Source organism: Musa acuminata, chromosome BXJ1-1 (assembly GCF_036884655.1).
Source record: "Musa acuminata AAA Group cultivar baxijiao chromosome BXJ1-1, Cavendish_Baxijiao_AAA, whole genome shotgun sequence".
Classification (NCBI taxonomy): domain Eukaryota; kingdom Viridiplantae; phylum Streptophyta; class Magnoliopsida; order Zingiberales; family Musaceae; genus Musa; species Musa acuminata.
The window spans coordinates 39,411,125-39,438,925 of NC_088327.1; the positions used below are offsets into that span (position 1 = coordinate 39,411,125).

A 27,801-nucleotide genomic window follows, 5' to 3' on the forward strand; every position below is an offset into this window, starting at 1 on the left:
TCGCGCTCGACACCCGGTGAACAGTTGTTTGTGGACTTGCAATTGTTCGTTCTACCTTCTAAAGTCCTTGTTTTCTCCTTCCTCTCTTTTCTCTCTTGCACTCAAGGTGCTTGCTGAATTGCTTGTAAAGCTTCCCTCTTCGCGAGACGCCGGGACTTATCCGTCGCTCATTTTCAATCTAATCAACTTTCTATTTTACAGGTCCTTCGGGACTTGTACGAGGTTGCAACTAGGCTGAACCTTTGTGGACGCATGTGTCGTGAGGGCGCCTCATGACTTAGGCAATCCCAGCTAAGTTCGAGAAGTTGGTGCAAGGGTATGTCGCGATTTAGGTAACTCAAGCTAAGTTCGCGACTTGGTCACAAGGGTGCCTCACGACTTAGGCAAGTCCAGCTAAGTCCGTGACATTGTGGTATCAGAGCGGGCAAGCAATTCGAGCAAGCAGCGAAGGAACTTCACAATTTCTCCATGACAAAGCATCGTGGCGAATCAAGCAAGACGGGGCAAGCCGGACCCTTGCCTCAAGTAGCCGTAGGTGGGCTGTAAGTGCATACTCTCTCTTATGCTATTGGAGCCGTTCAGGAGGAGCGTGACAACGAACATGATGAGCGAGAAGTTGGCTACTCTCCGCGAGTGGAGGAGGCGCAATCTGGAGCGCCAACTAGGAAAAAGAGCCATAATGTCACGAACGGTCATCGCGCACTCTCAATAACTTCGTTTAACGAATCGTTCGTCGCCTTTGCATACTTGAACAAAGACATGACAGCTTGTTTTGTCTTGGTTTTGTGTGTTTTTGCTTGTAAAAATACATGTTCGAACAGGTTGCAGCGCAGAGTGCGATCGCTCACCGTGCTGGGTCAAAAAGCCCCAAAATGGCTCCGTTTTCGCATGCCACAAGCTGTTTTCTGCAGCTCATTGTAGCGCGCAAAATGTCAGCCATCTTAGCACCCTGGAACCCCCCGGGTGGCATAGGGCTGGATGGGGCTTCAGTATATTGTCGGGCATTGAAAAATCTTCACAAGTTCGCACGTTGACTTGACGGGAACTTGCCTTCGCACTCGGCACCTGGTGAGCAGTTGTTTGTGGACTTGCGACTGTTCGTTCTACCTTCTAAAGTCCTTGGTTTCCTCCTTTCTCTCTTTTCTTTTGTGCACACAAGGTGCTTGCTGAATTGCTTGTAAAGCTTCCCTCTTTACGAGACGTCGGGACTTGTCCGTCGCTCGTTTTCAATCTAATCAACTTTTTGTTTTACAGGTCCTTTGAGACCTGTACGAGGTTGCAACTAGGCTGAACCTTTGCGGATGCATATGTCGCAAGGACGCCTCAAGACTTAGGCAATCCCAGCTAAGTCTGAGAAGTTGCTGCAAGGGTGTGTCGTGACTTATGCAACTCAAGCTAAGTTCGCGTCTTGGCCGCAAGGGTGCCTCACGACTTAGGCAATTCTAGCTAAGTCCGTGACATTGTGGTATCAGAGCAGGCAAGCAATTCGAGCAAGCAGCGAAGGAACTTTGCAATTTCGCCATGGCAAAGCATCGGGGCGAATCAAGCAAGGTGGGGCAAGCCGGACCTTTACCCCAAGCAGTCGCAGGTGGGCTACAAATGCAAACTCGCTCTCATGTCGTTAGAGCCACTTTGGAGGATCGTGGCAGCGAACATGATGAGCGAGAAATTGGCTACTCTCCGCGAGCGGAGGAGGCGCAATCTAGAGCGCCAACCGGGAAGAAGAGTCATAAGGAGAGACTCACAACGGTGGAAACCCTCTTGGATGTTCTTGAAGCGAGCTTGGAGGAACTCTACCAAGGCCAGCGAAGGCTTCTTGGGGTAGAGAGCTCACAAGAAGAAGCTGAATCCTGAATCGACAAGGTTGAGGCCCTAGTCGATCGATTGACGGATGATACTAAAGACTCCATGCAACATTTGTATGAAGTCGTGGCGGATCTCACTTCTAAAGTGACAGCACTCACTAGGGCACTAAATGTGGGAGGGAGAAACACTCGCGTTACACCGCCACAAAATCTAAGGGCACCTGAGCCTCATTGCTATGGAGGTACTAGGGATGCAAAAGAGCTCGAGAATTTCTTCTTTGACATGGAATAGTATTTTCGAGCTACAAGGCCTGATTTTGAAGATACCAAATTTTCAAAAACAACCATGTATCTGAACGAGGATGCAAAACTTTGGTGGCGAACCCGCTAGGAGGAGATCTAACATAGGTCGGTGTCAGGTGGACACATGGGAGGACTTAAAGCAGGAGTTGAGAATTCTGTTTCTATCTGAAAACACAGAGTTCGTCGCAAGGAGGAAACTAAGACAACTCCGTCAAAGTACTTCCATTCGAGACTACGTGAAGTAATTTTCTGCACAAATGCTGGACATACAGGACATGTCTGAAAAGCAAGGTTCGCAATACCGTACCGTACCAGTATTTCGACCTAGGCTGGGTATCGGTACGGTACGGTGTACCGAGCACTGTAGCACTACTACAGTGTACTGGTGCACTGTAGCACTGTAGCACTGTACTGCTACAGTGCACTGCAACAGTGCACTGTATTGCTACAATGCACTGTACTGCTACAGTGCGAACCGGTACCGGGCGATCCGTGTACCGCTGGCCTGTCGGACCGGTACGTACCGCCTGTACCGGGCGGTACGATTCGGTACGACAGACACTGTTGAAAAGGATAAACTGTTCAGCTTCCTCGATGGTTTGAAGCCTTGGGCTCAACAAGAACTGCATCGAAGGAATGTCACTGATATAATCAGGGCAATTGCTGTCGCAGAAAGGCTCACCGATTTTGTTACCTCTGAGGACCCGGGAAAAAGGAAACAATCTTCAGGAAATCGCCCTTCAAAATATTCTCAAGGGAAAGAGCCCAAGGGCGAACAAAGGAAGAAGAGTTCCCACAAAGGGCCAAGCTCAAAAGGCAAGCCCTTGAAGATTGGCGGATGCTTCTTGTGCGGAGGGCCGTACATGGTGAGGGAGTGCCCACAGAAATAGGCACTCAATGCTTTAACAACTTTCATCCATCCCCCCAAATCGGACAAGGGCAAAGTCGTCGCCCTCAGTTCAAGTAGTTCAGAATCTAGTAGCGACGATGAGGAGTCGCAAGGTCCCCGAATGGGAGCAAACTTCTGAAGTTTTGGGTCCTTCCTCCACAAAATTTGTCCATTGACTCTTCTTTCACTTAGTTGTCACTTCCAAGTAGGTTCGCATCACTTCTGCTTTCGATTGGCATTTCGTTTGGAAATGAAGCAGATAATCTACTCTCTGTAGCATTGATCACCGTTGGTGAGGATTTGACAACTATTATCTTCCATTATCTTCGAAGGGTCTTTGAACCTGTGCAGAGCTCCTCTGTTGGATAGATAAGAGAATTGAAGTACTCGGTTTCGCCCTTTCTCTTAAGAGTTGAGAAGGCAAAAGTTACTTGACTTCGCCCGCCTCCTTGAGGTTGTACTCAATGCATCTAGCTGGTTACTGGCTTTCGCCTGCTCTTTGCTCACACTTCTGAAGCACTTGAAGTGTTTGCACTCCTTGCGTTGACTTAGTTACTGTGATTCACCTTCTCAATGCCATCGAACTTCTGGAATGCAGGAAGTTTTCACCCCAACTTGGAGTAAGTCTCTAGTAGTTTTAGTTGCCTATGGGATTGTACTGTCTTCTCCATCAACCCGGCCGCCTACTCCACTGAGTAGCAAAGGTACAACACCGCGTACTGCCTGCTTCGTTCCTTGGTCGTGCACTCTTGCATGACCCAAAGTCCTTCACTTTCGGCTATCTTGATGAGAAGCTTGTTGACACCGGTCTTACGAAGTTCCTTGACCTCCGCCCTTCAACCTTGTCTCGGTACTTAGAGTTTGCCTCTGCATGCTCCACCTCCCAGGCCCCTTTCATGACCAAGCGCTCTCCTTCCTGTTAGGATCAAGAGCACTAAGAGGGGGGGGGGTGAATTAGTGCAGCGGAAATCTTATAATAATTTAAGAACCAAAAGCTGCGTTCGTTCAAAAACTATTATGATGCAAAAGCAAATTCTCAGTTTGTATCAAAGTGCAGTTTGCGTCTAAGCGCAGATTGCGTTTAAGCGCAGTTTTGCGTCTAAGCGCAGTTTTGCGTCTAAGCGCAGTTTTGCGTCTAAACTCAGATTTACGTCTAAATGCAGATTTACGTCTAAACGCAGATTTACGTCTAAACGTAGTTTTACGTCTAAACGCAGTTTTACGTCTAAACGCAGTTTTACGTCTAAACGCAGATTTACGTCTAAACGCAGTTTTACGTCTAAACGCAGTTTTACGTCTAAACGCAGATTTACGTCTAAACGCAGTTTTACGTCTAGACGCAGATTTACGTCTAAACTTTGAAACTCGTTTGTATACTCGCAGAAGGCAGTATGCAGTTGAAATCAAGACGTAAACGTGAACTGAAATCTGATGATTGAGCGAGGAAAGCCGATTTACGTCTGAATGCAGTTTTACGTCTAAATGTTGAAACTCGTTCGTAAAATCGTAGAGGACAGATTGCAGTTATTAATAGGATTAAAATGTAAGCGTAAACTGCAAGGAAGCTCGTTCGTAAAAGCGCGGAAAACAGTTCTGCAGAATCAAACGTAAACGTAAACTGTAATGTATGAAAATACGAGTTTACGTCTGAATGCAGATTTGGAAGAACAGCACTTAGAACTTGTTCGTGAAAGCGCAGAGAGTAGTAGTGATGAGGGAGGTTTGCAGTAATGATAAAGTGCTCGAAAATAAACGCAAACCAGAGATTTAGAGTGGTTCGGTCAGCCTTGACCTACTCCACTTTTGGCTTCCTCCACCGATGAGGTTGCCGACGTCAACTAGGTGCCTTCCTTCAATGGGCGAAGGCCAAACTTCCCTCTTACAATTTCTCTCCTTTTGACAGGCTTAGGAGACAACCTTTACAGATGTTTTCTCTCCTCTCTTTTCAACTCAAACTTGAAGAACAGAAGGAGGAGGAAAACTAGCAGTTTTGAGCTCTAAGAACCACTGAAAAGATCAAGATTTCGGGTCAGTTCTTGCTCAATTCAGTGCTGAATGGGTGGGGTATTTATAGGCCCCAACCCAATTCAAAATTCGAGCTCAAAACGATCAAATCGATCAAATCCCAGAATTCTGGGATCAGGCGGTTGCACCTCTCGACTGGAGAGGTGGCACCGCCTGGCAGAGCTCGAAGACTGAGCTCTGCCGATTGCTTCTCTCTGCCAGAGCTCGAAGACTGAGCTCGATGGTTGCATCACCTGGCAGAGCTCCAAGACTGAGCTTGGTGATTGCATCACCTGGCAGAGCTCGAAACAGAGCTCGGTGGTTGCATCACCTGGCAGAGCTCCAAGCTGAGCTCAGGCTGATCCACCTCTCTGCCAGAGCTCGAAGACTGAGCTTGGTGAATGCATCACCTGGCAGAGCTCGAGACTGAGCTCAGGCTGATGCACCTCTCTGCCAAAGCTCGAAGACTGAGCTTGGTGGTTGCATCGCCTGGCAGAGCTCGGAACTTGAGCTCAGGCGGTGCAACCTCTTGGCTGGGGCGGTTGCACCTCCCAGCCGTGCAGCCCTGGCGGTTGCACCTCCTGGCTGGGGCGGTTGCACCTCTCAACCCCCACAGCCCAGGCGGTTGCACCTCCTGGCTGGGGCGGTTGCACCTCCCAACCCTGGCGGTGGCACCTCCAGGCTTGAGAGGTTGCACCTCTCAACCCTGGCGGTGGCACCTCCAGGCTGGAGAGGTGGCACCTCTTCACTATTCCAGCTCACTTGGTTTGGCTCCAAACTTGGTCCAAACCAGTCCGAACTTGGGCCTAATTGGCCCCTACTTGGGTTATAGGATTAACACCTATTCCTAACCCTAATTAATGTGCTAACTATGAATTTAAAGACATTTTCTAAGCTATTACAAAGTCCGCAAGTCAAGACTTCTTCTAGCGAGCTTCCGGCAAACTTCCGGCGGTCTTCCGATGAACTCTCGGAAACCATTCTGCGGACTCCCGGCAAGCTCCTAGACTTCACGATTTGTTCTTAGCGAGTTCCAACGAGCTTCTTCGGCAAGCTCCGATCTTTCTCGGCGAGCTCCGCGAACTCCCAACGAATCTTCGGACTTCCGTCGAACTCTCGAACTCGCAACAAATCCATCGCGCTTGACTCCGACACTTTGTTTCGCTTTATGTCTTCATCGTTATCATAGTTAATCCTGCACAACAAAACAAAACTTCAATCGAGACAATTAATCCTAAGCAATTAACCAAGTTGTCCGACATATCATTGGTCCCTCGACGCTTCGTCCGATTCTTCGGCGCATCGTCCTCTCGTGCAGCCTATTGCCCAATCGGCCAGTTGACTCCGCAACTCCGATATCCTTGGCACAATACCCGCTCTTCTTGGCCCGATGCCCGAGTTCACGGCCCGAAGCCTTCTGTCGATACGTCGACCGATCCACCGGCCCGACGTCCAATCTTCTGACATGTTCCTTCAGCACAACATGATTTTCCTGCTTTAATTGTCTCATCCTGATCGAAGCATCCTGCGTCACTCAAAACGCAGATTAAATCATAAACATATATCAAGTAGTTTCATCATCAAAATACGAGATTCAACAATCTCCCCCTTTTTGATGATGACAACCACTTGATGACGGAGTTAAACTTAACTCCCGGAGTTTAAACAAACTCCCCCTATCAATATGCCATATTGATAGAACCTTGAATTCAAACTGAATTCAAGTCATTGCAATATTCATCATGAATACTTGCAACACGTCAACATGAACTTATGCATAAACTTATGCATCACATGTCATGTCATCAACATACTTCTCCCCCTTTGTCATCAACAAAAAGGAGAAGTACTACAATCAAGTGTGTGTGATATTGGTTCAACTCATTGCATGAAAATCATAGTATCAAGTTTTATCATCATGCAATCTTGGAGCTAGAAGATTTAGCAAGTGTTACATCATGCTTAGAACATTCATGCTATCAAGTTTTAGATATGAAGTTTTATAGCATATAAGATAGCACTTTTGGTAATGTTCAAGATAGCAAGTTCTACATCATGCAAGCTAGCAAATTAGAGATGTTCAAGAAGGCAACTCTTGCTTCTTGAAAATTTTGCTCACTTTGCTAGATGCACAAGTTAGCATTTTTGCCTCTTGAGATAGGCAAGATAGCACATTTGCTTCTTTTGAGATAGCAACTTTTTGCTTCTCTTTAGACCAACAAGCTAGCAATTTTTACGATATACAAGTTTCACAATATATAAGCTAGCAAAAATTTCGAAAGCAAATGCAAGATAAATTTCTTGTGTAAGCTCATGATTCTTGCTTCCTATTGCAATGTGCAAATTGCAAGTTTTGCTTCTTGAGATATTCAAGATAGTGATGTTCAAGAAGACAATTTTTCTTCTTGAAATAAGCAAGTTAGCAATCTTTGCTTCTTAAAATAGGTAAGCTAGCAAATCAAGTTTTTGCATCTTCTTGACTTGTACAAGCTAGCTATCTCCCCCTTTGTCATTGTAAAAAAAAAGAAAGAGAGAATACAGTTTTGTAGTTCTCTTTTCCTTTTACAACGATTTCAAAATCATGACAAATGATGAATAATCAAGTTATGAATGTCAAGATAATTTTTCATCATGAATATTTTATCATAGCATGCATCATTATCATAAATTGAAGTATTACATGCATGATATCATATCACCATTCATAATTACATTAATATTTCAATATAACAATTTCTTCTCAAAATGTGTAACTTGGCACTCATAGCATTTTAAATCATGATTTACATCATATGCAATACATCACATCATAATTAGAAAGCACAAGTATTGTATGCATAATTGTACATTATAAATGTTTCATATCATGATGGTATCAATTTTGTCAAATTATATCCTACCATGCATGATCAAAACTTCTCCCCATTTTATCATTGAAAACAAGAAGAAAGTAGGGGGAAGAGCATAAAAGTGTTAAATATTTCAATCATTTTTAAGATTCATAACATGAATAACGTTATTACTATTTCATCAAAATCAGTTTCGAGATTCACATAATATCATGAAATCATTAATCTCGATAAAATGGGAAAAACATTTTCTTTTTAAGTGATTCTTTTAACACATCATAAAAAAGAAAAACTCATTCATAATTCAAGTGATTTACAAGATATCATAAATGAATTTATCACTTGTATTTCACCAAAATCGAGAACTCTTAGAGATAGAAAATGATTGAAGCATTTAATCTGATTGAAGAATGATTCATATTTAAAGTGTAGCATTTGTCAAATCTGAAATCATCAAGTATAACTTTAATATTTTCATTGCAACATTAAGCAAGGTTTCATTGAACATAATTTTGAATGATTCTTATAAATGCCTAAAACTTCTTTAGTTTTAATTTATGATTGACTTTATAATAGCATGCTCAAATCTTTATTTTTATGTCAAAACCATACATTATATTTAATAAACAAAGACAATGAAAAATATCAAGCCTTCCAAACAAAGGCCATGTATCGTCATTGAAAAGCAATATGAAAATCATCAAAATATACATTCTTGCTTCTCAAGCACATAAGATTAATCTCACTAGGTGTAAAATCATTAGATTTCTATCTTGCATTAACATAAGACATGCAATTTTCATTATCATTTTCAAGATTACAAGCATGATCATATTTTTGCATTTTCATGGTTAAATTATTAAAAATATAATTTTCAACAAAATTTAAAGAAAAAGAAAAGTGCATCATGAAAAGCATCATGTAATTTCGAAGTAAATTAGGGGGATTTCGATTACCTCATCATTGTAGGCTGTTAAGGCGTAGTTTGCCGCCTTGCTTTTGTTGACTTTCTCTTCTTCGGAGGAGCTCGATTCATCCCAATTTTTGTTCTTCTTCTTGCGTTTAAAGCAAGTAGTTCCATTCTTTTTGCTTTTTAATTTTCGTTTCATTTTAAGTTCACCATCACTTGAGCTTATGCTCGAGTGGTCTTCAAATGATCTATGTCCCAAATCCTTCCTGTTCTTTGGAAGGTTGGTTTGTTCATCATTGTCCTCATCACTTGAGTCATCGCTCAAGTGGCATTCATTTGTCCAGAGTTCCAAATCCTTCCTGTTCTTTGGAAGGTGGTTCTCAAGTTCTTCACGTGCATTGCACGTCATTTCATATGTGATCAATGAACCAATTAGTTCTTCAAGTGGAAAATGGTTCAAGTTTTTCGATTCTTGAATAGCAGTTACTTTTGAATCCCAAGTTTTAGAAAGTGAGCGCAAAACTTTGTTAACGAGTTCAAAATCCGAAAAGCTTTTACCAAGTGATTTTAAACCATTGACGACATCCGTAAAACGGGTGTACATGTCAACAACGGTTTCGCTTGGTTTCATATGAAAAAGCTCGAAATCAAGCAGTAGAATATTAACTTTCGAGTCTTTGACTCTACTAGTTCCCTCGTGCGTGATTTCAAGAGTGCACCAAATATCGAAAGCTGTTTCACACGTAGAAATCCGATTGAACTCATTTTTGTCCAATGCGCAAAATAAGGCATTCATAGCCTTTGCGTTTAAAGAAAAATTCTTCTTCTCCAAAACCGACCATTCGTTCATCGGTTTGGAGGGAAGTTGAAAACCGTTTTCAATGATATTCCATAAATCCAGATTTAGAGAAATTAAGAAAACTCTCATTCGAGTTTTCCAATAAGTGTAGTCCAATCCGTTAAAGAACGGTGGACGAAAGACCGAACAGCCCTCTTGAAAAGTCATTTCTCTCGGGTGTAAATCCGAAATGAGAAAAACCCCGCTCTGATACCAATTGTTAGGATCAAGAGCACTAAGAGGGGGGGGGGTGAATTAGTGCAGCGGAAATCTTATAATAATTTAAGAACCAAAAGCTGCGTTCGTTCAAAAACTATTATGATGCAAAAGCAAATTCTCAGTTTGTATCAAAGTGCAGTTTGCGTCTAAGCGCAGATTGCGTTTAAGCGCAGTTTTGCGTCTAAGCGCAGTTTTGCGTCTAAACTCAGATTTATGTCTAAATGCAGATTTACGTCTAAACGCAGATTTACGTCTAAACGTAGTTTTACGTCTAAACGCAGTTTTACGTCTAAACGCAGATTTACGTCTAAACGCAGTTTTACGTCTAAACGCAGTTTTACGTCTAAACGCAGATTTACGTCTAAACGCAGTTTTACGTCTAGACGCAGATTTACGTCTAAACTTTGAAACTCGTTTGTATACTCGCAGAAGGCAGTATGCAGTTGAAATCAAGACGTAAACGTGAACTGAAATCTGATGATTGAGCGAGGAAAGCCGATTTACGTCTGAATGCAGTTTTACGTCTAAATGTTGAAACTCGTTCGTAAAATCGTAGAGGACAGATTGCAGTTATTAATAGGATTAAAATGTAAGCGTAAACTGCAAGGAAGCTCGTTCGTAAAAGCGCGGAAAACAGTTCTGCAGAATCAAACGTAAACGTAAACTGTAATGTATGAAAATACGAGTTTACGTCTGAATGCAGATTTGGAAGAACAGCACTTAGAACTTGTTCGTGAAAGCGCAGAGAGTAGTAGTGATGAGGGAGGTTTGCAGTAATGATAAAGTGCTCGAAAATAAACGCAAACCAGAGATTTAGAGTGGTTCGGTCAGCCTTGACCTACTCCACTTTTGGCTTCCTCCACCGATGAGGTTGCCGACGTCAACTAGGTGCCTTCCTTCAATGGGCGAAGGCCAAACTTCCCTCTTACAATTTCTCTCCTTTTGACAGGCTTAGGAGACAACCTTTACAGATGTTTTCTCTCCTCTCTTTTCAACTCAAACTTGAAGAACAGAAGGAGGAGAAAAACTAGCAGTTTTGAGCTCTAAGAACCACTGAAAAGATCAAGATTTCGGGTCAGTTCTTGCTCAATTCAGTGCTGAATGGGTGGGGTATTTATAGGCCCCAACCCAATTCAAAATTCGAGCTCAAAACGATCAAATCGATCAAATCCCAGAATTCTGGGATCAGGCGGTTGCACCTCTCGACTGGAGAGGTGGCACCGCCTGGCAGAGCTCGAAGACTGAGCTCTGCCGATTGCTTCTCTCTGCCAGAGCTCGAAGACTGAGCTCGATGGTTGCATCACCTGGCAGAGCTCCAAGACTGAGCTTGGTGATTGCATCACCTGGCAGAGCTCGGTGGTTGCATCACCTGGCAGAGCTCCAAGCTGAGCTCAGGCTGATCCACCTCTCTGCCAGAGCTCGAAGACTGAGCTTGGTGAATGCATCACTTGGCAGAGCTCGAGACTGAGCTCAGGCTGATGCACCTCTCTGCCAAAGCTCGAAGACTGAGCTTGGTGGTTGCATCGCCTGGCAGAGCTCGGAACTTGAGCTCAGGCGGTGCAACCTCTTGGCTGGGGCGGTTGCACCTCCCAGCCGTGCAGCCCTGGCGGTTGCACCTCCTGGCTGGGGCGGTTGCACCTCTCAACCCCCACAGCCCAGGCGGTTGCACCTCCTGGCTGGGGCGGTTGCACCTCCCAACCCTGGCGGTGGCACCTCCAGGCTTGAGAGGTTGCACCTCTCAACCCTGGCGGTGGCACCTCCAGGCTGGAGAGGTGGCACCTCTTCACTATTCCAGCTCACTTGGTTTGGCTCCAAACTTGGTCCAAACCAGTCCGAACTTGGGCCTAATTGGCCCCTACTTGGGTTATAGGATTAACACCTATTCCTAACCCTAATTAACGTGCTAACTATGAATTTAAAGATATTTTCTAAGCTATTACAAAGTCCGCAAGTCAAGACTTCTTCTAGCGAGCTTCCGGCAAACTTCCGGCGGTCTTCCGATGAACTCTCGGAAACCATTCTGCGGACTCCCGGCAAGCTCCTAGACTTCACGATTTGTTCTTAGCGAGTTCCAACGAGCTTCTTCGGCAAGCTCCGATCTTTCTCGGCGAGCTCCGCGAACTCCCAACGAATCTTCGGACTTCCGTCGAACTCTCGAACTCGCAACAAATCCATCGCGCTTGACTCCGACACTTTGTTTCGCTTTATGTCTTCATCGTTATCATAGTTAATCCTGCACAACAAAACAAAACTTCAATCGAGACAATTAATCCTAAGCAATTAACCAAGTTGTCCGACATATCATTGGTCCCTCGACGCTTCGTCCGATTCTTCGGCGCATCGTCCTCTCGTGCAGCCTATTGCCCAATCGGCCAGTTGACTCCGCAACTCCGATATCCTTGGCACAATACCCGCTCTTCTTGGCCCGATGCCCGAGTTCACGGCCCGAAGCCTTCTGTCGATACGTCGACCGATCCACCGGCCCGACGTCCAATCTTCTGACATGTTCCTTCGGCACAACATGATTTTCCTGCTTTAATTGTCTCATCCTGATCGAAGCATCCTGCGTCACTCAAAACGCAGATTAAATCATAAACATATATCAAGTAGTTTCATCATCAAAATACGAGATTCAACACTTCCATGAGAGCAAGGGATTAATGACTTTCATGGAAGTCCCGCCTCTACGGTACCATGGCGCTGCCATGCCCATAGCCCTACTATCCGTTGCCTCGCATCTGCATCCATTTCTTCACGATCAGTAGATATGTCTATGTGGCACTCCTCCGAGTCCACCTCCATTCTAACTAATGCTTGATTTTGGGTAGCTAAGTCCCTCTGGACTCGTCGTCGCTTCCTCGCCCCTTTCGACCCTCTGTTTTAACACCTCTGTGTTCTCCAAGCAGCTTCCTTTGGTCGATGGAAAGATAGACTGCAACTCCCATGCATGGCCTCTGCCATCACGTTGTAGGATTTGCACCGATTCTGTTCTCCTTAGCTTCCTTGGTAGCAACGTTCGCTTACTCGACCTTGTCCTCTGATTTGCCGGGCTCCGTTAAGCGAATATGGGCTCTGGAGTAGTCCAGCTCTCCAACTGCTTCGATCATACCTCTGCATTATCAAGTCCCTCCCATGGGACTCACTGGTATTTGCATTAGAACTTTTTCCTTGGTGTAACACAGCCCCCATATGCTGATGACCAAGGCTTTCATCCGATGCAAAATTTGATACACACACGGAAGATCCGCCTCTGCGGTACCATGACCTTTACTCCTTGAATCCATAGCCCTTCTTGCCGTCGTGTTGTTCACCGAAGTGGAGCTTCCAGTAGCTCCCGATCATACCTCCGTATGATCTAGTTCCTCACGGGACTATGTCGTGTGTATCGCATTGTCACAAACTATTCCACCACGATTCGCTGCACCATGTCGTCTCCTGGTGACATCTCCATTGCATTCTGATCCTTGTGGGATGAACTCGAATTGTGATCCCTCCATGTGTGGCCTTTGCCAATACATCGTAGGGTCTCCTTCAACTTTGATTTTGTTCGCTCCTTTGGCAATCGACCTTCATCCACCCACTCTTGGGTCGCACCTAGATGAAGCACTGCTCTAGGATAGTCCGTCGCCTAGTAGCTCCCGAAGTCTATCGACTTCGCTGAAAATGGTGCACCATTGTCTGGATCCTGGGCCTCTACCCCTACCAGCACAATCTCCGCTGCGCACCGCTTCCTTTATGACAACTTGAATGGCAACACTGTGGCATATTCTTCAAGAGTACCCGCCTCCGCGTCCTCTTGCCCTGTGCCAAGTTTTTCTGAACCCAACTTCGCCTCCGCAAGTTGAGTCGTCTTAGTTCCTCTAACAAATGCTTCTCCGAGAGAAGGTGCATGTGCCCAGAAGCTCCCTTCATCTTTGGCACCATGCAAGATGAGTCCGCTCCGTCAGAATGAAGGACCCATGGAACAACATGATCTTGCTCTTGTCTCTGCAAGAGTTCATGTCCTTAACCTCTGTCCAAGGAAAGCACTATGCCTTCGCTCCATGCTCCATCTTCTACGCCGGCTCCCTTCATGCGGCTTGGGTACTTTGACAAGTTACACCCAAGTTGCTTCGCTTCTCGTTTTTGCATTGAGTTGATGGTGGCCCTTGTGCCCACCATTCCACGGGTCAGCCCTCTCTTGAGTCCGATATCTATATCGACTTCAAGTGTGCCTTTATTTGTGTTGCTTTGAGTTGCTCCCCTACTTGATCTCGCAATGCATCCACCAATGCATTCTCTCAAGCGAGATCATGCGACGACTCCTCGCCGCTTGCTCGGTCCATTAAGCTTCGTGGAGTTGTTGTTTATTGAGGTACTCTTCCTCAACATGTGCAGTCTGTTGCACATGATTCTCCCTCTGGAGAGCCGAGAATTATCCCTCTTGGATATCTATCCCATTGGAGCAACATCTCTCTTCGTTTCGGAGACCACCATCCCCTTGGACTACTCCGATTTGCTGAACAAACTACGCATTGTTCTGCCTCCTGCAAACGCACTTGCTAGATTGCGACTCCACGTCGATACAGCCCCCGCTGCACCACTCAAGGCCTAGCAACATGCTGAACTCGCTGCATAATTCAGCCTCCTACGGACGTATCCTTCACATGCCGAAGAGAAAGTTTCAATGCTCCATGGCGCCGAGTTTCAATCGCCTTGGGATGGCCACGAACATTCCATCGTCCGCATACAAGCCCTTGCATGAGAACCGAATTCTTTGAGTTAGCAATTCTCCTCACCTCTGTGAGCTTTGCACAACTCTTTCGGTCGTTGAGCAATTCATTCCACCTTGCATGGTCTCATCCTTTACCAAGCGCCTCGCTTGCCTTGAGCACCATCAAGTATAGTTGTCAACGTTGAGCCGTAGCTCAAACTAAGCCATCCTAACCTTTGTGTGCTCTGTATTCTTCCCAGCTTGCTTGTCCTCGTGGTGCCTCTTGCACAAAGGGTTGGCTATTCGTCTGAATGTCACTCTCAGATGCCCGCTCTTCCGAGCGACTCCATTTTCCTACATCTCCATGCTCGTTTTCCCCCAAACGATCGTGTGTGTGCTGACTGCCCTCAACGCAGCCCCGCTAGGTCCCTCACGTTTGCATGCCAAGTGTTTCTATGAGTGCTTGTCCCACTCTGATACTATGTGTCACGGACTTAGCTGGTTTTGCCTAAGTCGTGCGGCACCCTTGCGTGTCCGTCCGCAAAAGTCAGCTTCCCCGAAGCCTCCCATGGTCCCTTAGGACCTACAAACGAGAAAACGGGTTAGAGAAAACGCCTCACTCGGGATCCACAAGCAAACATTTCCGAAAACACTTCATAGACAATGCAAATTACAAACAGACTTTACAAGCTCTGAACAGTTGCATAACAAAGGGTCAAAAGTTCGACTACTCAACAACAACAGCGTAGAACAACTGGGAGCCAAGAGGTCTATTGCAGTTGGAGCAGAAGATTGAAGACTTAGCAAATGTGATAAGTTACAGTGTCGGCAAAGGCTTCGACTATGACGTTGAAGGAATGGGTGGGGGAGAATGTTACGGACAAACTTCTAAACAGGATGTTTGATGTAATGCTTATGTATGTTTGTGTCTTTTGTTTTGTTAATGCTTTGCATAGTATGTAGAGGGACGGTCGAAGGTTTAACAACCCCAGTTTAGTTGGGATTGGTGGCTGTTTTATGTTTGTAAATAAAGGTTGTGTCATGTGGACGGATACGCAAGGGTGCCGCATGACTTAGGCAAAACCAGCTAAGTCCGTGACAATAGTGATCAATTTGGCTGGTCGACAGTAACACTGTAGCAGCGTACAGTAACACTGTAGCAATGTACAGTGCTCGGTACACGTGAGTGTACCGCTCGGTACACCTGGGTGTACCGAGTGGTATACCGTACCATACCGGTACCGAGCCCGGGTCGAAACGTCGGTATGGTACGGTACGACGAACCTTGGTACATAACTTTTAGATGCAACTGATCCTTTGTTTATAGAAATTGGAAAGGCATTTATGGAACAACAACTTAAAGGTATACTTTATATTCGTATCTTGATTTGTGGGATAGAAATATGGATGTTAGTCATCGATAATCTCAATAGTATAGACTTTTAGGGCCTTGTAAGCTTTAAAAAATTGCACCATGTAATTCTTTGCACTTGAATTAGGTTTGCGATGCTCTGTTTATCAGCATCATCATTTTTTTCATTTAGCAAAGCCTATATTTTTCTGTGTCAGTATCAATACTGTCAGAAAAATCTTCCATTTAAATAGCGTTTTAGTATGAATTCTGAAATATACACATTTGGTGTTAAGGAACTTCTCCTTTGTAGTTTTATCTAAAGATCAGCGTAAAATAAATGCTTTATCTTGACAGAATTAGTGTGGGGCTATCGCACCAATTCCATAAGGCTTTTTTATCGTGGTTCTAATCACATTATTTTTATATATTAGGGAGATTATCAATACGATTTAAAAGTAGGTATTCACTAATCTATTTTGGCAGCGAGTAATTGGCACATCCTGGCATCTTATTGGCTTAAATAAGGTTTTTTTAATTTGTGCAACTGAGACGTTGTTTTCTTGGTTTGCTTGTTCTTTTGTTGGGTTGACTTGGTGTTGGTGATATTTTTTAGCTTACTCTTCATGTTGCTCTTTTACGTGAACTATTTCTTCCAGATTTGGCTGGATCTCTTTTTCCTATTCCATCTCATAAATGAAAGAGAAGTAGTCATTCACTTTTATTAAAAAAATGTAAATTAGCAACTGTCAATGATTTAATATCTTTTCTGGTATACTTGCTTTTTCTTTTTCGTAAGCGTTGCATCCACCAACTGTCATATTTTAATGTTTTCTGAGAAATTATGTACCCTTTCATGTCATCACAGAAGATAATATTATAATCCATAAATTGATTAAATTTAATTGTGACCTTCCTCCAGTAATGCAACAAATTACTCATTTAAGATTTGAAACAATGTTCACTTATTCTGCAGAATATGGCAGGAGAAGTCACATATACAATTGGTACATTTCTCTTTCCATCTTCTGAGAAACCTTTATTCATGCTGCTAGTAATTTCTTATATATGCAAGCTCTTATGTTAATTCCAAGGACTGAGCATATCCATGGGTAATGCAGATACTGCTAATACAATTCTCATAATCAAGCCTTACTAACAAAGAAAATATAACATAGCACAAATATTCCTACCGGAGAACTTAGTGTTAGCTCTTCAACAGCAGAAGTGGTCCTTTTCTTTACCAGGTGTTCTTTGTCTTCGTAACTTAATTTGATGTTATTCTTCTCATATATAAATATAAATAAAAATATATATATATATATACAAGGATTGAAATTTCGTATCGTACCAGAATTTCGAGATTTGCTCGATATGGTATGGTACTATATACCGAGCAGTATATTTCGATATATCGCTCGGTATATATATATATATATATATATATATATATATATTGTGACGTCGCCTCTCTTGGGCAGCGTCGTCGCTTCTCTTGGGCAGTATATTTCGATATATCGCTCGGTACCGTACAGTATATATATACTGTACGGTACTATATACCGAGCAGTATAAAAAAAAGTTTTGCGACGTCGCCTCTCTTGGGCAGCGTCGCAGAAAAAAAAAAAAAAAATTTTGCGACGTTGCCGAGGTGACGTCGTAGAAAAAAAAAAATTTCGCTAAGGTTTCACCTCGCTTTGCCTCGCGATGCCGATACTCTTCTCCCCGTGCGCGGATGAGAAGTCACCGTAGACGAGGATAGCGACGTTGATCTCAGATTCTCCTTTTTTTTCTTGTTTTTCCTATTTCTTTCTTCCCCTTTTGCCTCTTCTTCTCCCTCTTTCTTCTCCCTCGGTCACCGTCGACTCCCTCTTTCTTCTCCCTTGGTCACCGTGGATGATAATAGCCTTAATCGACACTACCGCTTGGTAGCGGATGGTCCGTGTACCGCTGTGTTGATGGACCGGTACATACCGCCCAGTACGGGCGGTATCATTCGGTGTTACAAACCTTATATATATATATATATGTGTGTGTATATGTATATATCTATATGTGTATATGTATATATATACACATATATCTCTGTATATATATGTATATGCATATATATACATATATACATATCGTGGGTTATGAGGTTGCATCTTTTTCCTGGATCCCTAAAACAGTCAGATTCTACAAAAAGAAATTAGGCTTTTCTTTTTCATATATACATATACATATACATGTATGTGTATATATGTATATATATTTATATATATATGTATATATATGTATATACGTATATACATATATATACATATATACATATATACATATACATGTATATGTATATGTATATATGTATATATATGTATATATGTATATGTATATATGTATATGTGTATATGTATATAGATACATATAATACATTTACACATATACATATATACATATATATATAAATATATATATATACATACATACATATAAATATACGTATATATGTGTGTGTGTATATATATATATATTATATGCAAGGTTCGTAATTTCGTACTGTACTAGAGTATCGAGTTCAGGTCGGTACAGTATGTTATGTTTATACATGTATACACCTATATACATATATACATATATATATACAAATATATATATATATATACACATATATATACATATATATTTATATTTGTGTGTATATATATACATATTAATATGTATATATGTGTGTGTGTGTGTGTATATATGTATGCACATACATATATATTTACATATATATACATATACATAAACACACACACACACACATATATATATATATATATATGTACATATATATATATATATGTACATATATATATATATATGTACATAAATATATATATATGTACATAAATATATATATATGTACATAAACATATATATATATATGTATATATGTATTTATATATATGTGTATGTGTATATATATATATATGTGTATGTGTATATATATATTTATATGTATATGTATATATATATGTATATATATGTATATATATATATATATGTATGTACATATACATACATATAACATATCTGTCAATATAAATCACATTAATATATGTATGTGTATACACATACTTATACATACATACACTCACTTATATATCAATATAAATCACATTGATATATGTGATGAGTTATTTTTATGTAACCAAAGATGTTCTTGTTTGCGATATGAGTTGTAACCGACATTAGGGTGATCAAATTTATGTAACCAATCTTTTATAGATATAGAAAATTTCAAGGTCTTCAATTTCAAATAATTCCACCCAGTACGATCGGTACGTACCGGTTCATCAACAGACCGGTACACGGATCGCCCGTTACTAGGGAGAAGAGAGAGGCAATGTCGCCCCGCCTCTAATGTAACTAATGCGGGGCAACGTCGCCCCGCCTAGGGAGAAGAGAGAGGCAATATCATCGAATTTTTATTTTGTTATATATATATACACACACGCACACATCGAACGGTATATCACTCGGTATACAGTGTCGTACCGTACCGAGTGAATTTCGAAACTCCGGTACGGTACGATATTTCAATATTTGAAAATTTTAGTAAGAAGCATAGGAGCATACATTATGTAACCAATCATTTTACATATAAAGGCTATCGGTGCTTTGTCATCATTTGATTTAAACTTAGTAGCTCTATTATAGATTCTCCTTTTGTCATTTTCATGAATAATTAATTACAATTGTAATGCATTATCTTTTCATTTGTTGCATGAAATAACAATTACAATTGTTTATTGTACTTACTTTCATATGCTTATTTTATAGTTTTTATTGTTCTTTTATCAAAATGTCTAGTTTTAAGAGGGAAAAAAATGCTCCTAGAAATCAATCAAATATTTGAAGAGTATGCTATAAAACTTGAAAACAATAGAAGTAAAATCATATGTAACTTATGTGAAAAAACCATCTTAGTTGGGATATGGTACAAGCAATGTTCGTTGTATCGATCTGTACTAGTGTATCGATCATGCGTCGATATGGTACGTACCGAGGCATATTAACGTATTATATGGTATGCAAGATTCATAATTTCGTACCGTATCGGAGTATCGAGCTCAGCTCGATACGGTACAATACGGTATAATGAGTGGTATGTTATGGTATACCGCTCGATATATATATATATATATATATATATATATATATATATATATATGTGTGTGTATATATATATATATGTGTGTGTGTGTATATATATATATATATATACATACATACATATATAAAAAGTAATTTCTTGCTCGTGTGGGTAGAAGAAACCGAGGTTTCCTTGTCCCCGTGAAAAAAAGGGTGACGAGGCGATGTCGCCGCGTCATCGCCTCGTTTCTTCTGCCCACGTGGGGAGAATAAATGTCGCCTCCACGATGCTCGGTTTCTTCTCCCCACGATGTCGTTGAGGCTTTTTCTCCTCGCACGGATGAGGAGTTATTGCCGATGATGCCGATGCCTCATCACCTTAAATGAGGAGGAGGTGACATCTCATCTACGGTGTCCGACGAGGGAGGGCGGCGATGGATCGGGATCTCATCGAGGGAGAGCGGCATCAGATCTCTAGGTTCTCCCTTTTCTTCTCCCCCTTCTTTCTTCTACCTCGGCTAATACCACTCGATAGCAGGCAGCGACGGTCGAAATCGATCGTCATTGACCGATTTAGGGTGGTAGCAGAAACAACCCCAATCGACGATATTGGCTGGTAACGGTTGGTCTACGTACCAGTACGTACCACCCGGTACGGGTGGTATTATTCAAAATTAAAATCCTTGATGGTATGTATGGTACATGTATTGATACTCTAGTGATGCACGAGTACTGGTGCCAAGATCCGTATTGATATCATCGCTATGACCCTCGTATTCATCATAAAACTGTTCCTACGTAGCATGTATGTATTCTTCCTATTCCTTGGCTTTTTTTTGAATTGTATCATTGCTTACCTATTGTAGCTTATTTTTAAATAATTAACGGATCTTTGTTGAAATCTTTTTGCATTTTACAATATTGGGATAACTATAGGTCAAATGTTGCTTCAATCGAGTGATTCCTCTATCCCGACCAGTGTAGTCACAATGTTCGCACCGCCAATGATGACAGTTGTTGTCCAAACAGTAGGCATGATCCTAAGCATTATCATATACTTATTCCTTTGGTGTTATGTTCTTATAAAAATTTATTAAATTAACAAGCTACGATTAGCCCTAATTTCCATCGAATTTAAAATAACAAGCTGTGATTATTTGTAATGAATCTCACCTTGCCATTATAAATATGTTAATCATCTTAATATTGGATTAAATACATAAAATTGACCCAATATTGGTTAAATTACAATGAAATCATTATTAAATCTACTAATCACAACATTAAAAAACCTAATTACTCCTTAATTAACCATCTTTTACCATCTTCCCTTAAGGATAACTTGCTTTCCATTAATAAAAAACTTCATAATTAGTTTAGAAAAGTTCCAAGAAACATCACCCAAGGTTGATAGCTACTCAATTCCAAGCACCACTTTATAGTTTTCTATGGGTAGTAAAAAGAAATCCACAAGCAATTCTTGGCCCTACAAAGTCAGTTTTATCTTTGAGCACTTGCTATCATAAGTTAAAATCCGTCCATCAGCGACCTTGATATCAAATTTGGCACAACGTTCGATGTGGTAAGTGTTGAATCTCGGATTTTGATGATGAAGTCAATTGTCATTTGTTATCTAATCTATGTGTTGAGATAAGTGTGCAGGATTAACTACGATAAGAGTAAGACAAGCAGCACGTGTTGCGCCGGAGTCAAGATCATGATCACATTGGGAGTTCGAGAGTTCGACGGAAGTTCGGACGGTCGTCGGAGGTTCAGCGAGAACAGATCCGAGAAGTCCAGAAGCTTGCCAAGCGAAGCTCGTCAGAACTCGCCAAGTGGATCGTCGCAAAGTCCAGGAGTATGCCGGATGTCCGCAGAAGGATCACCGAGGGTTTATCGGATGATCGACGGAAGTTCGCCGGAAACTCGTCGGAAGAAGCGATTGACGCATCGGAGCAAGTTGCAGAAGTTGTCTTAGAGTTAATCGTAGTTAGCACGATAATTAAGCTTGAAAATGGGAGGTGATCCCATTAGCTTAATCTTGGGGAAATTGGGCCCCTGAAAAGATTCAAATTGGGCCGAATGGAGCGAACCATTCGGACCCTGATTGCACCAGGAGGTGCAACCGCCCCAGCCAGGCAGTGCAACCGCCCAGGCCATGTCTTCCAGCGAGACTGGGCGGTGCAACCGCCCCAGCCAAGAGGTGCAACCGCCCAGGGCTCAGTCTCCAAGCGAGACTGGGCGGTGCAACCTCCTCTGTCAAGAGGTAGCACCGCCAGAGCTCAAGTTTCGAGCTCTGCCAAGAGGTGCAACCACCGAGCTCGGTCTTCAAGCTCTGGCAGAGAGGTGCAACCTCTTTGGACAGGTGATGCATCGCCTGAGCTCGGTCTTCGAGCTCTGGTAGAGAGGTGCAACCACCTCTGGCAGAGAGGTGCAACCACCTCTGGCAGAGAGGTGCATCAGCCTGAGCTCAGTTTCGAGCTCTGCCAGGTGATGCAACCACCGAGCTCAGACTTCGAGCTCTGCCAGGTGATGCAACCACCAAGCTCAGACTTCGAGCTCTGCCAGGCGATGCAACCACTGAGCTCAGTCTTCGAGCTCTGGCAGAGAGGTGCAATCGCCTGAGCTCAGTCTTCGAGCTCTGCCAGGCGGTGCCACCTCTCCAGTCAAGAGGTGCAACCGCCTGATCCCGGAATTCCGGGATTTGATCGTTTTGAGCTCCAAATTTGAATTGGGTTGGGGCCTATAAATACCCTACCCATTCAACACTGAAAGGATACAGATCCACACCGAATTCTTGATCTTTTCAGTGATTCTAAGAGCTCAAATTTGTGTAAAGTCCTAAAGTTCTCCTCCTTCTGTTCCTTAAGTCTTGAGTTGTAAAGAGAGGAGAGAAAGGATCTGTAAAGGTTGTCTCCTAAGCGTGTCAAAAGGAGAGAAACTGTAAAAGGGCAGTTAGCCTTCGCCCATTGAAGGAAGGCAGCTAGTTGACATCGGTGACCTCGTCGGAGGAGGAAGCCAAAAGTGGAGTAGGTCAAGACTGACCGAACCACTCTAAATCTCTAGTTTGCTTTTACCTTGAGCACTTTATCATTACTGCAAACCTCCTACATTGCTACTGCCCTCTGCGCCTTTACGAACGAGTTTCCAAGCTCTGATCTTTCAGAATCTGCATTCAAACGTAAATCGTGTTTTCGTACGATCTTCACACTGCAGTTTACGCTTACATTCGGATTCCATTTATAACTGCAAATTGCTTTCTACGTAAAACGCTTTTTAAGGTTCAAAACTGCTTTTAGACGCAAAACTACATTTAGACGTAAAATTACGTTTAGACGTAAAACTGCGTTTAGACGCAAAACTGCGTTTAGACGTAAAATTGCGTTTAGACGTAAAACTGTGTTTAGACGCAAAACTGCGTTTAGACGCAAAACTGCGTTTAGACGCAAAACTGCGTTTAGACGTAAAACTGCGTTTTGACGTAAAACTGCGTTTGAACGTAAAACTGCGTTTAAGACGTAAAACTGTGTTTAGACGCAAACTGCGCTTAGACGCAAACTGCGCTTAGATGCAAAACTGCGCTTAGACGCAAACTGCACTGTGATTCTGCTTTTATATCGAAATCATTTTTTATCGGACAAACGCAGCTTTAGCTTTTAAATTGCTGTAAGATTTCCGCTGCACTAATTCACCCCCCCCCCCTCTTAGTGCTCTCGATCCTAACAATTGGTATCAGAGCAAGGTTAACTCTCTAAAGGATTAAAACCCAAGAGAGATGGCTTACGCCGGAAACCAAGAGGGGCACTCTATTACACGTCCACCCATGTTCAGTGGAACGGACTACACCTACTGGAAGACCCGAATGAGGATCTTTCTTATTTCTATGGATTTTGAACTGTGGAACCTTGTTGAAAATGGATTTTCAAAATCTTCTCTTCCAATGATCGATTGGAACGATTTGGAGAAGAAGGCTTTCGCTCTTAATGCAAAGGCTATGAATGCCTTATTTTGCGCACTTGATAAAAACGAGTTTAATCGTGTTTCAACTTGCGAAACTGCATTTGATATTTGGCACACACTTGAAGTGACCCACGAGGGCACAAGTAGAGTGAAAGAGTCAAAAATCAATCTGTTGCTGCATTCTTTTGAACTTTTCCGAATGAAACCGAGTGAAACCATTGGCGACATGTTTACCCGTTTCACGGATGTCGTCAACGGTCTAAAAGGACTCGGAAAAAGTTTTTCGGATTTTGAACTCGTAAATAAAATACTAAGATCCCTTCCTAAAAGTTGGGATCCTAAAGTCACTGCCATTCAAGAGGCAAAAGATCTGCGCAACTTCCCTCTTGAAGAACTAATCGGGTCATTAATGACCTACGAAATGACTTGCAAAGCTCATGAAGAGCAAGAAGACATCCTTCCAAAGAACAGGAAGGATATGGCACTTAAAACTTCTGAATGCCACTTGAGAGAAAACTCAAGTGATGAGGACTGTGATGATGACTTGGCACTTTTGACAAGAAAGTTTAAGAAATTCTTCAAAAGAAACAAGTTTAAAAACGATGTGAAAAATAAACTTGAACCCAAGAAGGACCAAGTGATCTGCTACGAATGTAAAAAGCCGGGACACTACAAGAATGATTGTCCCCAAGTCAAAAGAAGAACATCAAAGAAGAAGGCTCTTCAAGCAACATGGGATGACTCGAGCGCATCTGAAGAAGAGGAGTCCAACACCGAGCAAGTTGCTCATTACGCCTTAATGGCCATCGGAGAAGAGGTAACGGATTTATTAGATGCTGATTTATCTTTCGATGAATTATTAAATGCCTTCAATGACTTATTTGACGAATGCAAGAGTATAAGTAGAAAATATAAATTGCTGAAAAAGATGCATGATAGTCTTACTTGTGAGTTTGATAAGTTAAAAGTCGAACATCATGATAGTTTAAATTCTTGTATCAAATGTCATGATCTAGAAACTATGCAAAAAGAAAACCTGCTACTCAAGGACACCTTGAAGAAATTCGAGGTTGGTAGCAAGTCATTAAACATGATCCTTGCAAACAAGGGTCACATTCCCAAAAGAAGTGGGATTGGATTTGTGAGGAGTCCTCACCGAAATCCAACTACCTTTGTAAAAGGCCCCATCTTACATGTTAGAAGCAAATGCAACTTTTGTTGCAAGTTTGGTCACAAGACACATTATTGTCCATTCAGGAAATTGAGTCCAAACAAATTGATATGGGTTCCTAAAGGAACCATGACAAATTCTATGCAACATGATAAAAAATGTAGATCTATTTGTGAGGAACCCAAAAGCAAATGGGTACCTAAACATCATCCTTTCTTGTAGAAAACTAAACCATCGCAAGCTAGGAGCAAGAGATGGTACCTTGACAGTGGATGCTCAAGGCATATGACCGGAGATTCATCCCAATTCTCTAAGCTCTCTAGCATAAACGAAGGATATGTCACCTTCGGAGACAACAACAAGGGTAAAATCATTGGCAAAGGAACCATAGGTAACAAATCCAACTTTTCTATTGAAGATGTTTTGCTGGTTGATGGTCTAAAACATAATCTTCTAAGCATTAGTCAATTATGTGATAAAGGATATATCATCAAATTTGAATCTAATGCTTGCGTCATAGAAAAACCTCACAAAAACATATCCATGATTGCATTAAAACAAAATAACGTATACACTATTGACATCGATGATTTATGTAATGAAACATGTTTTTCTGCTTTAAATGAGAATGCTTGGATATGGCACAGAAGATTAGGTCATGCTAGCATGAAGCTAATCACTCAAATATCATCCAAAGAACTTGTAAGAGGAATTCCTCATATCAAGTTCATCAAAGATAATGTATGTGATGCCTGCCAATTAGGTAAACAAATTAAGAGTAGCTTCAAATCTAAAAATCAAGTAAGCACCTCTAGGCCCTTACAATTGATCCATATGGACTTGTTCGGACCCATCTCCACATCAAGCCTAGGAGGTAGCAAATACGCTTTCGTCATCATAGATGACTATAGCAGATTCACATGGACCTACTTTTTAGAACAGAAAAGTGAATGCCTTAGATCTTTTACCAAGTTTTGCAAACTCGTTCAGAATGAGAAAGGTTCTATGATTTCGTCAATTAGAAGTGATCATGGTGGTGAATTTCAAAACCATGATTTCCAAGAATTTTGTGAACTCAATGGATACAACCATAATTTCTCTACTCCTAGAAACCCTCAACAAAATGGAGTTGTAGAAAGAAAAAATCGAAATTTACAAGAAATGGCAAGAACCATGTTGAATGAACATAACCTACCCAAATATTTTTGGGCCGAAGCCGTAAATACTGCATGCTATATCTTAAATAGAGTTCTAGTGAGACCTCTACTAACCAAAACTCCCTATGAGTTATGGAACAATAAAAAACCCAACGTTTCATATTTCAAAGTCTTTGGGTGTAAGTGTTTTATCTTGAATGAAAAAGACAACTTAGGAAAATTTGATGCTAAATCCGATGAAGGAATCTTTCTTGGTTATTCTACAGTTTCTAAAGCCTTTCGTATCTTTAATAAAAGAACTCTAATTATTGAAGAATCCATTCATGTTGTTTTCAATGAGACTTCTGAAATCACGAAAAATGATCTTGACGATGATGTTAATTTTGACTCTTTAAATTTAAACGAGACCCCGTCTCCAACTAGCAACTTGGATGCATCCACTTCTCAGATTTCCTTACCCAAGGATTGGAAGTATATAGATGCTCATCCTAAGGAGCTAATCTTAGGAGACACATCAAAGGGAGTTCAAACACGATCTTCTCTTAAAACCTTTTGTGCAAATGCCGCCTTTCTCTCCCAAATTGAACCCAAATGCGTTGATGAAGCCATGAAAGATGATTCATGGATTATCGCAATGCAAGATGAATTAAATCAATTTGAGAGAAATGAAGTGTGGAAGCTTGTTCCTAGACCAAATGATCATCTAGTTATTGGTACTAAATGGGTCTTCAGAAACAAGCAAAATGAAAATGGTATCGTGGTTAGAAACAAGGCGAGACTAGTGGCCAAAGGTTTCAACCAAGAAGAAGGTATCGATTACGAAGAAACCTTCGCTCCTGTGGCACGATTGGAAGCCATAAGGATGCTCCTTGCCTACGCTAGCAGTAATAATTTTAAGTTGTTTCAAATGGATGTTAAAAGCGCCTTTCTTAATGGCTTTATTTCCGAAGAAGTCTATGTTGAACAACCTCCTGGATTTGAAAATAATAGTCTCCCTAATCATGTGTTTAGATTAACTAAAGCTCTCTATGGTTTAAAACAAGCTCCTAGGGCTTGGTATGAGAGACTTAGTTCTTTTCTTATTGAAAATAATTTCATAAAAGGCAAGGTTGATACTACATTATTCATCAAGAACTTTAAAAACAATTTTCTCATTGTTCAAGTTTATGTTGATGATATTATCTTTGGTTCTACAAATGAATCTCTTTGTGAATCCTTTGCGAAAACTATGAGTCGTGAATTCGAAATGAGTCTAATGGGAGAATTAACATTCTTCTTAGGCCTACAAATCAAACAACTAAGCAATGGCATCTTTATTAGTCAAACCAAATATGCTGTGAGTTTGCTAAAGAAGTTCAAAATGAATAATTCAAAAGCCATTGACACTCCTATGAGCACCTCCACTAAGTTGGAAATTGATGAGAATGGAGAAAGCTTCGATCAAAAAACCTATAGGGGTATGATAGGAAGTTTACTTTACCTCACTGCCACCAGACCAGACATCATGTTCAGTGTAGGACTTTGTGCTAG

General features: G+C 41.7%; 1 pseudogene; it reads left to right on the forward strand.

Annotated features, from left to right (window-relative positions):
- Positions 1-27,801, forward strand: part of LOC135679656 (alpha-N-acetylglucosaminidase-like) — an 89,043-nt pseudogene that overhangs the window by 11,693 nt on the left and 49,549 nt on the right.